The sequence below is a fragment of the Danio rerio genome, chromosome 9, assembly GCF_052040795.2.
Source record: "Danio rerio strain M-AB ecotype USA chromosome 9, GRCz13ab, whole genome shotgun sequence".
NCBI lineage: Eukaryota > Metazoa > Chordata > Actinopteri > Cypriniformes > Danionidae > Danio > Danio rerio.
The window spans coordinates 27,553,569-27,566,786 of record NC_141029.1 but is presented as its reverse complement, the minus strand read 5'-3'; the positions used below and the strand labels follow the sequence as shown (position 1 = coordinate 27,566,786).

The window sequence follows — 13,218 nt, the reverse complement described above, 5'->3', positions numbered from 1 at the left end:
CACAGAGACGAGATGACAACATCAGGTGGTTTCCCCAGGTGTGGTTTGCTGAATGGGGAAATATGACGACTAATGATTGCACTGTACATCAACTAGGACACAAGGTTTCATAGGCAATCGTTTATTTTGAATTATTCATTTCAAATACATTCATGTACAACAAACGAGGAATATAACAGAGACACATAACAACAGTGACAGAGTTGAATGTCAAAAAGTACAAGCTGAGTGTACAGTTAGTGTAAACAGGACATTTTTGAGACTTTTGTGTTTAGCATGTTGATGCACTTCTAACTGAAATGTTTGATTATTGAATAGGGATGGGGTTTTATTTTTGCACATCATTACCTAATAGCAAACTAACGGTAAGAATATTTCATATCCAACTGATATAAAAACAGAAGGCCCACCATTCAGACACAGAAGCAAATAGTCAAATTTGGACTTTTTTGTCTTTGGAATGATTAAAGTAATAATATTTTACTAGTTATTTTGCAGGATACGAGTATTCAGCTTACAGTGCATTTTGAAGGCTTAAATGGGTTAATTGGGTTAACTTAGCAAGGTTAACCAAGTTAGATTTATTAAGCAAGTCACTGAACAACAGTGGTTTGTTCTGATGCCAATTTAAAAAAAACAAGAGGGGCTATTTTCTTAAGGTTCTCAAAAATTATTATTATTATTTTATTATTATTAAAAGCTGCTTTTACTCCATTTAACAGGAGGGTGAATAATTTTTCCTTCAACTGTATTTTTTTCCAAATATTCTGTTTGAACATATGTAATATGTAAGTAATACGTATTTAATATGTAATTAAACCTAAAGCAAATAAAAATATTTTATAAAAAATATTCAGCTATGTTTTAAAAAATATATTGTTAAAAAATAATTAGTTACTTTTTAATGCAAAATTTCTAATAAGAAATATTACAGAGAGCCATTTGTCGACTTGCTCTCTAACCTCACTAGCAAACCTATAGTTCTGTCAGCACTTCCTATTTCAACGCTTTCTAATTCCTATACCATAAACACAGCCTGCGGTCATCTAACATGAGCAGTGACCTGACAGAAGTGTTAACTACATCAGCTCCTCACTGTCTCGGAACTACCTTGCCAAGCTCCTCTGGTCTGGTTCACTACAGTGATGTGATTCCAGCCGTCAGTCTGTTTTTAATCCTCTTCTTTAGCTCAGTGCTCTCCACTTCACTCACACCTTCCGTCAGTCCAGTCTTTCACACAGGCCATTGAGTCCTCGGCTCTCCAGTGCAGGGCCACACAACAGGATTTAAAACTCATTAAGGGAATTCCCAACGACCTCTCTAATGAGTTATGAAGAGGCTGCATCAGGGTTGATTAGTGAGTTTGCTTTTGACGAGCCGCTTCAACAATCAGGCCCGTAGCTGCTTTGAAAAGGTTGGGGTCAAAGCACGGCCTCGCTAACCTTTCCTGGAGAGGTTAGTGGTCAGAAAGGATGTCAGGTGGAGGGAAACAAAATGATGAAAATGAGGAGCAGGAACAGCCTGAGGCACCTGAGATTAACCCTGTCCCATAGCACAATCAAATCCAAAATAATTATCAAAATTATAAATAATTATTAAAGATAATTAATAATAAAAATGTTCATCCATAGAAATGGGAAAATAGTTCTTGTACTGTTTATTGTTAAATGGAAAAAAGCACTTTTCACAACATTTATCATTAAAAGCAGCTTTTAAAAAAATCTAAAATAGTTCAAATGTTAAGAATAGAGGGTGATACAATGGCTCAGGGGTTGGCACTGCCACCTCACAGCAAGACCCGGCTGGGTCAGTTGGTGATTCTGTGTGGAGTTTGCATGTTCTCCCCGTGTTTGTGTGAGTTTCCTAGGTGCTCCGTTTTCCCCCACAGTCCAAAGACATGCGCTAATGAATAGCCTCTGATGAATAAAGAAACTTAGCCGAATGGAAATGAACGAATGTTAAGTACAGGGAGGAGAGTTTATACTGGATGTTTAATGTTTTTCTGTGTTTGTAACTCAGGGGTGTCCAAACTCTGTCCTGGAGGGCCAGTGACCTGCATTTTTTCATTTCCAACCTAGGGCTGGGCGATTTGACCTAAAATCAAAATCTCGAATAATTGAACATTTTAACTCGATTACGTTTAATGAACGTTTAATTTATATATTTTTATATAATGTGTCAATAATTATTTATATATATATATATATATATATATATATATATATATATATATATATATATATATATATATATATATATATATATATATATATAAGGGATGTAACGGTATCAAAATTTCACAGTACGGTAATACCTCGGTGTGAATGACACGGTACGGTATTTATTGAGTAATTTACAGGAAAACAAAACTAATGAAAAGACTCGAAAAAGTGCCAAAAGTACTTATTTACCTTAGCACTGAACATATCAATGGCATACAAAATGACATACAAATTAGCCATCTATCTGTAAGTGTCGAAACAGGAACTTCAATTTTTCAATTTTAATAACAAAAACCTATAAAACCATGTAGAAAAAATAAAGTTTCAATTTAGTATTGTTGAAAACTCATCACATTAAACATTTAATCACTCACTCACTTGGATAGAGATGTTTTTTTTTTAAGAAAAAATATCATATAAACATAATCTGGCAAAAGCTGGGATTTCTGGGCATGTCCTCTGCGACAGAAAAAAAACTCCCTCTCATTTGGGACTGAGGTTTCTGGGACAGAGAGATATGGTTTAGCCAAGGTTGACAGCAGTGGGTAACGCTGTGCATTGTCTTTCCACAACTTGAGAGGACAAGCCATGAGTGAGATAGAGGTCTCTTTGCGGTACAAGTCAATGTCTGCATCAATCTAACAAGTGTGCTGTGTTCTGCAGTCCCCATGACTGTTTTTAGTCATATTCCCCGACTTATATTTCACCACATTCTGGTAGTGCCTGCATACCGTTTTTTTCTTTGTCTGTCACCTTTTCTCCTTTTTCGTATCCTTTTAGAAAGAAACCGTAATACTTCCACACATCCGATTTAAAACCCACTTTTGGTTCACACACTCCATTTCCGCATTACTGGATCTGTAGTGACAACAGACCGCAAAGGATGATGGCCATGCCTAGGCTGATGGGAATTGTAGTTCCCGCTGCCTCCCGTTTGCTTTATTCGACTAAGCAAACTTTTCTCAGAAATATAGTTTTATTGAGTCATGCGCCTACGGTAATATTGGAAAAAATTACTAAATATATATACACACATACAGTTGAAGTCAGAATTATTAGCCCCCTTTGAATTTTTTTTTCTTTTTTAAATATTTCCCAAATCATGTTTAACAGAACTATTACATTTTCACAGTATGTCTGATAATATTCAATCAGATAATAATAATAGCCCCTTTAAGCAATATATATATATTTTTTTTTTGATAGTCTACAGAACAAACCATCGCTATACAATAACTGGCCTAATTACCCTAACCCAGGTAATGCTCATATATTATAAGTGAATGATTTTTGAATGAAGGGAGCAGTACTTGATTTTAAAATAATTGAGGAAAACACACACTATCTGCTATCTATGATTATTTATTGAACATCAACATGAACAACTGAAATGAAAGCACATGTTGCCTAAAAACAACAGCCACGTTTTTTTTTTCTTTAATGATGTGAAAATAAGCAGTTTATCATCTAAATAAAAAAACTCTTGCAAATCCTGTAAACAATATATTAAACTGTGCATTTCTAACATCTTCTGTAAACAAATATTTTAAAGTAAATAACAATTTCAATCTAATGGAAAATATCAAGGCATCTCTGGCACAGCTTACAATCATTGTCAATTCAGTGCAAAATGGGTGTTTCCCAGTGATGGGTTGCAGCTGGAAGGGCATCCGCTGCGTAAAACATTTGCTGAATAAGTTGACAGTTTATTCAACTGTGGCGACCCCTGATTAATAAAGGGCCAAAAAGAAAATGAATGAATGAATGAATGTAAGGACACATTATATTTAAATATATTTTATTTTATTATGTATTAACTGTTACCTATAAATATATAAATTGTAAAACATAAATAAGGAATGAAATACAGGCAATGTAAATCAAAAGCAGAAAAGTCAAAAGTTTACTTAAAAAACACAAAAAGCTTATTTAATATGCTATATTCAGGCAAGGCGGCTAAAGCCTTTTATTATGTCTTCAAAAATGTTTTCATGTATATTAGCTACGCATTTCCAATAATAAATTCACAGAGTATGATTTCATGAGAGATGGAATTTCACTGAGAGACTGGCTATAGTAAACTATCCTGTAATGGAAACAATGGCCAGCAGTGTTTGACGTTACACTGAAAACTAATAAATAATTCATTTGTAAATTAGGAAATAGTGCAAAATCCAGTATTGTGGTTTGTTTAAAAATAAAAAACTGCTCAAAATTGCTCACTATAAGTGTAAGATGGATTAAAAAAGCCTAAACTGTTAAATTTAACCTTACGGACTTGAATTAAACTACTAATTATATGATTAAAGAAAGTTTTAAAGTCACAAGGGAGTTTAAAACTAATTTGAAATGTGCATTCAAAAATGCCTGTTTTTGCGTGCTTTCAGTAAATCAAGATTTGACTTGAACTGAGCAACTTAACATATGAATATATGACAATTTTATACAATGTCATATGTGCTTTATTTCATTTCCAATGATAATAGAAGCATGTGAAAGGCACTTTTCTGACGTTTCAGAATGTCAGAACCATGTAAAAATGCATCTGACATTTTTGGTGCACTCAAAAAAATAGCCTCCAGTCTCATCAAGTGATTTGAGCAGCTAACACAAAGACACATGTGTTTTGGTAGCCCATTACAGCTAGGATCACACTGAAACGTCCTTTTTTTCTTCTGACACACACACACACACAAAAGTCAATCTCCAGTAAAACAGATGACTCCACTGAAATGTTCTGTGAATAGAGATGCTTGTGTGCTATCAGAATCTGGAAGCCTGACAAGGGCTGTCTCTCCTTCCGTCACAGAGGCTCCAAAACCTTTATTTCATACACTGCATTTCCTGGGAAAACAGCTATTTTTGTTTTTCTCAGACTTGTAAGGAACATTTTTGCAATGCATTATAGCTCGCATCCAGCCCTTGGTACTGCTTTAAAAGTTACGCTACCATGTATTTGGCAGAAATGTGTAATAATGTAAAGATTAATCTAATGCAAGAGTTGTTGGAAAGCATTTAAATCATTTAAAAGATCCCACCGGTAAATTCTGACTTCGCAGACCAAGTACTGTAGAAATGGCAATTACAAGACATAAAGCACTATTGACATCTGCTAATGGCCTGATCATCTTCCTAATGGGCAATCTTGAGGTCAAAACAATTACCATACTAATGAAGTAGATACTGCCATGGGATCTAAATAGCCATCTTTGTGGCCTTTGTGAGCTTTATTAGTTTAAAATGTAGAACTTCAAAATGAAAGCAGGAGTTGGAGTTATTGTTTGTAAAAGCATATCTGAAATAATGAAAATACATATGTGACCAAACAAATCTGTAACTGCAATACAATTCAACACTCTGTGAATATGTATGTATAAATATGACCGTAAAACATTATGACTGAAATTTCAGACTTACACAAGGCTAAATGGTAAGGATTTTTTTCTAATGGCCCAGTTAAAACATTCAAAAAATATATATAAAATTGCAAGTAAGACAATTACACCATATGTTTATGAATAGAAATACAAATAGATTTGGTAAATCGAGTTCATAAATAAGAGTTAATAAATAAACTGTTATTGAGATGGAATGTTAGTGATTGGATGGGTGTTGGTCCAATAGGTAACTTTATATGGACATAGAAATAAGACCTGTTTAAAATAATTTAAAACCTGTAACACAATATTTACACATTGAATTTAATACTTTTTACGGCCTGCAATTTTGATATTGAAATTTAAGACATTTTAAGACCTGCAGATAATCAGAAAAAGACATTAAAAATCAGGGGGTATAAACTTTTGCACAGAATGACAGGGCTAAAATGTTCTTATTTTCATATTCAGGAATATATTTATATATGTTATGTAGTTTATGAAGAGCAGAACTAAATTAAATAAAAATGTATGATATTTTACAAAAGAAGAGAAATCCCTAACAATTATTCAGATCAAAAGTTTACATCCTTTTTAATACATGCTTTTTACTTTTGACACATCTGCGAATACATATAGTATTAAAAGTCAGTATTTCTGAAAAAGTATTTATCTTGTCTTATAAACTTATACATATGAATATAAATTCATGATTCACAGAGCATAATGCATACAATAATTTTAAATAAATCAACATTTGTGTGTGTGAAATGTCCTCTCACTGGTCATCAATTTAAACTAAAATATTGCCAATATTACTACAGTAACTCCTAATAGTAACACATTCAGTGTTACACAAATAATTGTCAGGTTTCGACTGGCAGCACAGTGGGTAGCACCTCTGCCACACAAAAGAAGGTGGTTCGAACCCCGTTTGGGTCAGTTGGCATTTCTGTGTGGAGTTTGCATGTTCTCTCTGTGTACTTTGGTTTGACTTAAAATCCATGTACAATTTTACTTTGAACTAAACTATAATAGGTGGTTCATTCTGCTGTGGGTGGGTGGTGCACAGGCTGGTGGTGGTGTTGTAATGGTGTGGGGGATATTTTATTGGCACACTTTGGGTCCATTAATACCAATTAAGCATCCTGTCAACGCCAGAGCCAATCAGAGTATTGTTGCTGACGAGGTCTATCGCTTTATGACCACAGTGTACCCATCTTCTGATGGTTACTTCCAGCAGAATAATGTGCCACACCATAAAGCGCAAATCATCTCAAACTAAACATGACAATGAGTTCACTGTAGTCAAATGGCTTCCACAGTCACCAGATCTCAATCCAAAAGAGTACCTTTATGTAATGTGTGGAATGGGAGATTTACATCATGGATCTGCAGCCGACAAATCTGCAGCAACTGCGTGATGCTGTCATGTCAGTAGGGACCAAAATCTCTGAGGAATATTTCCAGTATCTTGTATCTACGCCACAAAGGATGAAGGCAGTTCTGAAGGCAAAAAGTGGTCCAACCCTGTACTAGTAAGGTGTACCTAATAAAGTGGCCGGTAAACGTATAATGTAAGTCTATGCCAGCGGTTCTCAAACCGTGGTACGTGTATCACTAGTGGTACGCAGGCTTTCTCTAGTGGTACGTGGAGGAATCGCTGAATAATTAAAGTAAAAAAAAAAATTAACACACTTTTAATGCATACGATAACACAGATGTGATCAGTAAATTGATTTTAATAGGCTAAACCTTTTATTTTATTTTACATTTTTTAATGTTTGTTAACATTTGTCTACCATTTGAAGCTAATTTCCTTACCATATTTGTAATGGTTGTTGGGGGCGTATCTCGTGTTTTTAAATCCCAATGTTGACAGCTATAGTTTAATCACTTTTCTGACGCACAAAACCTACTCTAACGCACAGTAAGCAGATCTAATTTCTAAATATGTAAATATAAATCATATATTTAAAATACAAGTTAATATTTAGATTTCAAACATATACAAATAAGTCATATATATACATGTACCATATATTTTAAAATTGATCAAAAATAGTTCATATATAAATAGGATGATATTTATGAGGTCCAAGGAACATTTCCAGGATTTAATGAATAGGCTACTATATGTCAATACTTTACATTTAAGCACAGCAGTTTTCTGTTTACTTTAAGAACAGTGCCATTTTTAATTAACTTTCAAAAGCACACATTGATGTTTTATTTGTTTTTGATGTTTTAGTTATTGTTTCAACTATTAATAATGTTATAAGTGGCTGACAATAATAAATATTCATAACAATAGGAATTAATCTGCCACGTTTTTGAATTGTGCAGAGCTGTAGCTACTTAACTAAGCTTAATATGCTGTTTTTTAATACTGGTCATTATGGTGTACTTGGAGAGACTTTTTTTTTTTCTGAGGTGAAAAAAGTTTGAGAATCACTGGTCTATGCCATTGCTAGTTATTTTCTTTTTAATAATGAGGTAAGCTATGGTGGTTTCAGTACGGCTATCAATATGTAAATAGTAACAACAATACCCACATTAGAATTACATAAAAACTGAAAGCATTTAAAACTTTTTTATGTGCTCACATGACATGAAATCTGCTGATTTAAAGTAAAAATATAACTTTGAGAAAACTAATGGTTTTAAATTTACCTAGGGGGTTAGTTTTTTTTCTTTAAGACAAATTGAATAAAACAGGTTATAATGAGAAACCATAATTTTTTATTTAACCCAATATAAAAATGTACTTTGAATAAAAGACACAGTTGTTTCAGTGTATACACTAAAGTAACAGTGAAGGAAGCATTTAAAGTATTACAAAGTCTAATTATTCCCATTGAAACGAGTATGTGAATGGCACAAATCTAGAAGCGATATTGTTTTGTTAGCTGTGACAGATGCATTGAATCACCCCAAAAATAAAAATGATCGCTGCATTGTTTGGGAAGATTAGGTTGACATCTTCAGAAGCATGCCAGTGGTGAACACAAAGGGATTCAAGCAACAGTTGTGGCATGTCAAGTTTTCTTTTATGATTTAAATGATCTCTTTATTACTCATATTTATAAGTATACACTCATTTATAAATGATTTGCTATTTTTAACAAAGTAAAGCAATCTGCGTGTCATGAGCACGTCATGTCTGAGCTCATGTGTGTACAAGAGTGATGAGAGTGTGCGAGTGAGGCAAGATGGAGGAAATTTGCTGACTTAAACTGTGGCAAAGGTGACCAGGACTACAAGTGCACTGACAGCTTTATGAGCTGCTGGCCTGGGAGGGAAACGCTGGAACATGAGGCGCTGGCGGAGGTCCCAGATCTACACAGGTACTAACCAAAACAAGCTGGCGTCATACCAGTGCACCTCACGGCAGCTGATGAGCTACAGAAATTCTGAGCATTCTCCACCTGCCTCCGTTTACTATTGTGCACTGGCCAGAATTCATAAAAGAGGGGAAGTACTGGGTTGAAGCACTCGTTCTATGGCATTTTGTTGAGAATGTTGGTGATTTCTTTAGAATCAAGTCAGCTACTTCATTCAATGATAATACAAATATATTGGAACAAGATGGGCAGTACGTCTAGAAATTTCTTTTGAGAATTTGATGTGATATAAAAATAAGTTGGGTTACACTTTATTTTATGGCCCATATTTTATACATATACTTTATTGTATGTTTTATAGACAGCCGCTGCTGGTTAATGATTTAAAGACTTAATGGATGAAATTTCTTAACTCGTTGTGTCAAAAAGTAATAAGTACACTAAATGTAAATCCTACGGTTTTTCTCAAATGCTGCGTCCCAAATCGCATACTTATGCTCTATTCTATGCCATTTTGTAGCATAAAAAGTGTAAGTAGTGTGTTCACACTGAAAACTCTAAAAATAATAAGTGCACTTTAACTAACCGGATGATGCACTCATTCAGCCGCTAAAATGAAGTGTGTAACGATGGACAATTCATGCACTCAACGACCGTAGGTTTGCTCTTGTAGCGGAAAGGGTGGAGCTATGGGGCGCACACTTTGGATAACTTTATTTATTTTGTATGGTGAAAGCAAAACTCTCCTACAAGAGTGTTTATAGCGCCTCCCGGTGGTGAATGCGGTTATACTCACAGCAGGTATTATTTGATAATTCAGTCGTTTATTTCACTGATTTGGCAACTGTCAAACGTCATCAGGGAAACGGTTTGAATTTCAGCTTGGTAAAAAAAACATTAGTGTGCCATTTGGGACGACACTACTTACATATACTATCCTGTTGAGTGTGTAAGTGCATAAGTACATGAGTGCATAGTGTATAGTGTGCCATTTGGGACGCAGCTAAAGTATCTTGGGAAAATGACCTTGGTGTTGCTATTGCGGAGGAACAATGCAAAGATATTTTAAAGATGGTTCACTCCTCCCTCCATATTCGCCATCAGACATGGTCTAATGCAGGTGCTCCATAGAGCTCATTTAACCAATGCCAAATTAGCACAAATTTTTCCTGATAGAAGTTATGCTTGTCATCACTGTATGCAGTCTCCTGCTAACCATCTCCATACGTTCTGAAGTTGCTCTCAATTGACAAATTTCTGCTCCAGTGTTTTTGATAATAAAGCTATTGACAAAAATCTAGACCCTAACCACTTGACAGCCCTTTATGGTATTTCAGAGAGAGTTGATATGACTGCTGCATCTCGCCAGGTTTTTTACATGTTCTACTCTTTTAGCTAGATGAGTCATTCTTATCAAATGGAAACAGGTACAGTACTTCCTTCATCACATGACAGGTGGATCTGAGAAATCTTTAGCTGCAATTCAAGAGTTAACCCTTATCTGATGATTGATTATAAAGCTTGTTTGGCATGCTGTCCCAGGAGAGAACCCTGAGCTCATAAGCTCCTCGAGCCCGGGGTTCCCTCCTGTTTGCAAGGCGAGAGGGGAGTTTGAGCTCAGGTAGATCTCGAGAACTCCCCTGCTAAAGTAGCTAATGAACAGATAGTGACTACTTACTAGGTGCATGTCTATGGTGCCTATTTGCATTAGTCAATTAACTTAAGTTGCATGTCTTTGGACAGTGGGAGGAAAGCAGAGAACCCAGGGGAAACCCACGTGAGCACGGGGAGAACATGTAAACTACGCACAGACAAGTCGGCTGGCTTGGTAAGGACTAGAACCAATGATGTTCTTGCTGTGAGGCAACAGTGCTAACCACTGGGCCACCGTCTCACCCATCTAGGAAAGGAGGAGTAAGGGTGGAAGGGGGGATTCTTCAAAACGAAGATGGCTGTCCTATGGAACTTGGGGTTTTTATAGTGGCTTAGAAGTCGTCTGATTGGTGAATCATAAATTGAATAATGCGGGGCCGGCTGCAAGCAATCATAAGCACATGATCCTCTCGAGATTAGTTTATGAATAAACTTCACTAAAACCTGAGAAGTCAAGATGCTTACTTACAGGAACTCCCAAATGGTTTTACAAGAACTTGAACCATGTTTTAGACTATATCAAAGGCTGATCCTGTTCAGTTGATATCAGCTCCAATACACAGTAAATAACTGGAAATAGGAAATATCAACTCCTAAATGTAAAATTTTCTTTTTCCTCTTTTATTGTAAATTGCTCAATTATTATTTTTATTATTTTTCATTTTCATATTTTTTTTCTCAGAGAATATGCTTGTTCTTAATTCAAAAATTTAATTCATTTTATTTTGAGAAGATAGCGGGAAAATAAGAAAACTAGGTCTGTAATTTTTCCTATGTTGTATTGTATACTACTATATATGGTCTTGTTACACACCAACAAAATAAATAAATACATAATAAAAAGTAATATGACTTTTAATATTGTGAAAGTTGCCATCATTGATAAACAGTATTTGAGGATCAAATGTTAGTTAATTTAAAACGTGCGTAAAAACGTGCGTAAAAACGTGCTGGATAAGTTGGTGGTTCATTCCGCTGTGGCGACCTTGAAATAATAAAGAGACTAAGCTGAAAAAAAAATGAATGAATGAATTTCCGTGCATAATGCTGTTTTTTGGGGTATTGACAAAATCAAAATGATTTTGATGAAATAACATGATGGCTGGACATTTCTATGTAGTATACTTATTTCTGCTGCTTCCAGTAGTGCTACTATGCTGTCATGGCAACCGGTAAACTGACGATTCTGGATTCACTGTCAATAATATGTGACCCTGTACATAAGTGTACACTTTTGGAAATCAATAAGCTTTCATTGGTGTATAATTGGCCATCATGATGGCGCAGTGAGTAAAAAAAAATTGTTGATTTTTGTAGGTTGTAAATATTTTTCTTGAATTTAATTGTATTATCTTTCAATATCTAAACATGTTTGGTGACTAAAATATTATTTAAATAAATATACCTGTTTAGTTAATTATTATTATTTTTTTAAATTCACCAAAATACATTGCCTATATTCACTGAGAAATGGTTAAAAATACTAATTTTCAAAATGGGGTGTACTCAGTTATGCTGAGCACTGTATAATAAATCATTATTTCAAATAACTTTTGGTTTCGTTTTTGGTCAAGTGCATCCAGAAATTTTGGTTTCAATTCAGAATTTTCTTTTTAGTGTTTTCCTAATGCATTTCTAGAAGGATATTTTCAGATTCACACTTGTAAGTCTGCTTCTGAATGCTAATATAGAAGTCATTCACACAAACACTATTGGCGACACACTAAATATAGCACAAATTTGATATTAGTAGGTATAACATGAAACTCTAATGTACATAATTGATTGAAAAGACACACTACTTACTACTTGGCATTTAAAAACTAATTTTAGAATCAACAAAGATTCAAGCAATTTTTCGCCACAACTCTCGTAGATGCCAGTTCTCATACAAGAAAATCGTCTTGTTTGCCAGTCATTGTTAAACAGTTCTGCGATACCTCTGACATAGAAACTACACTCATCTCGGTGATGTCCCACCGACTCAGCTTTGCTCTTGGCCACTAATGTCAATGGAAGCCACACAACTTTCAGTTGCTTTGTCAGTACAAATCACTGCATGTGTGAATTTCCACTTAGCGTTTGATTCAAAACACTGCTTTCAACACTCACAGTACATTTCAAGCAAATCTTCAAAGCTCAAGTTCCCCAAACCTCTGCTAAATAAAATCACACTTCTGTCGTGATTCCAAAACAAGCTTGTTTAAACATCTGAGATGGTATAGTCACTTTTTTTTCTCCCTGAGTAGAGTGTAAATGCTGTGTTTACACTTGACCGCCACATCTCATTAAGAAGCCTCTACACTCCGTCTGCCTAAATACTGCGTCACCCTCTTTCTCCCCGTTTGTTTTCTCTGTCATTCACCATGTATTTGCACTCACTCAGCCTGTGGGTTTGGCCCCTGGCAGCAGCGCACACTGGTTAGGGTGTAACCGCACCCCTCGTCTGCTTCATCGTCCCGCTCGTCCTCTCAGCCATGTGGTGTGAGGTAACACGGCTGACCACAACTGTAAGTAGTTCCACCTTCGGCTCATGGAAACCTGGGGAGAGGACAGGACCGTCAATTATGGCCGGCATCTTCCAGAAGAAAAATACATTTCTCACTGTTAGCGGTCGAGGTA

At 35.3% G+C, this 13,218-nt stretch overlaps 1 protein-coding gene across 12 annotated transcripts in view; it reads right to left on the bottom strand.

Annotated features, from left to right (window-relative positions):
• zeb2a (zinc finger E-box binding homeobox 2a) overlaps positions 1–13,218 on the bottom strand; it is a 264,051-nt gene that overhangs the window by 100,254 nt on the left and 150,579 nt on the right. For 8 of the 12 annotated variants that reach the window (XM_087265739.1, XM_087265745.1, XM_087265736.1 and 5 more), the window contains one exon: positions 12,979–13,137. The exons of the other annotated variants lie outside the window; for them this stretch is intronic. The gene's annotated coding sequence lies outside the window, so the exon portion shown is untranslated. The remainder of the gene's footprint in view (positions 1–12,978; positions 13,138–13,218) is intronic. 12 annotated transcript variants of the gene reach the window in all.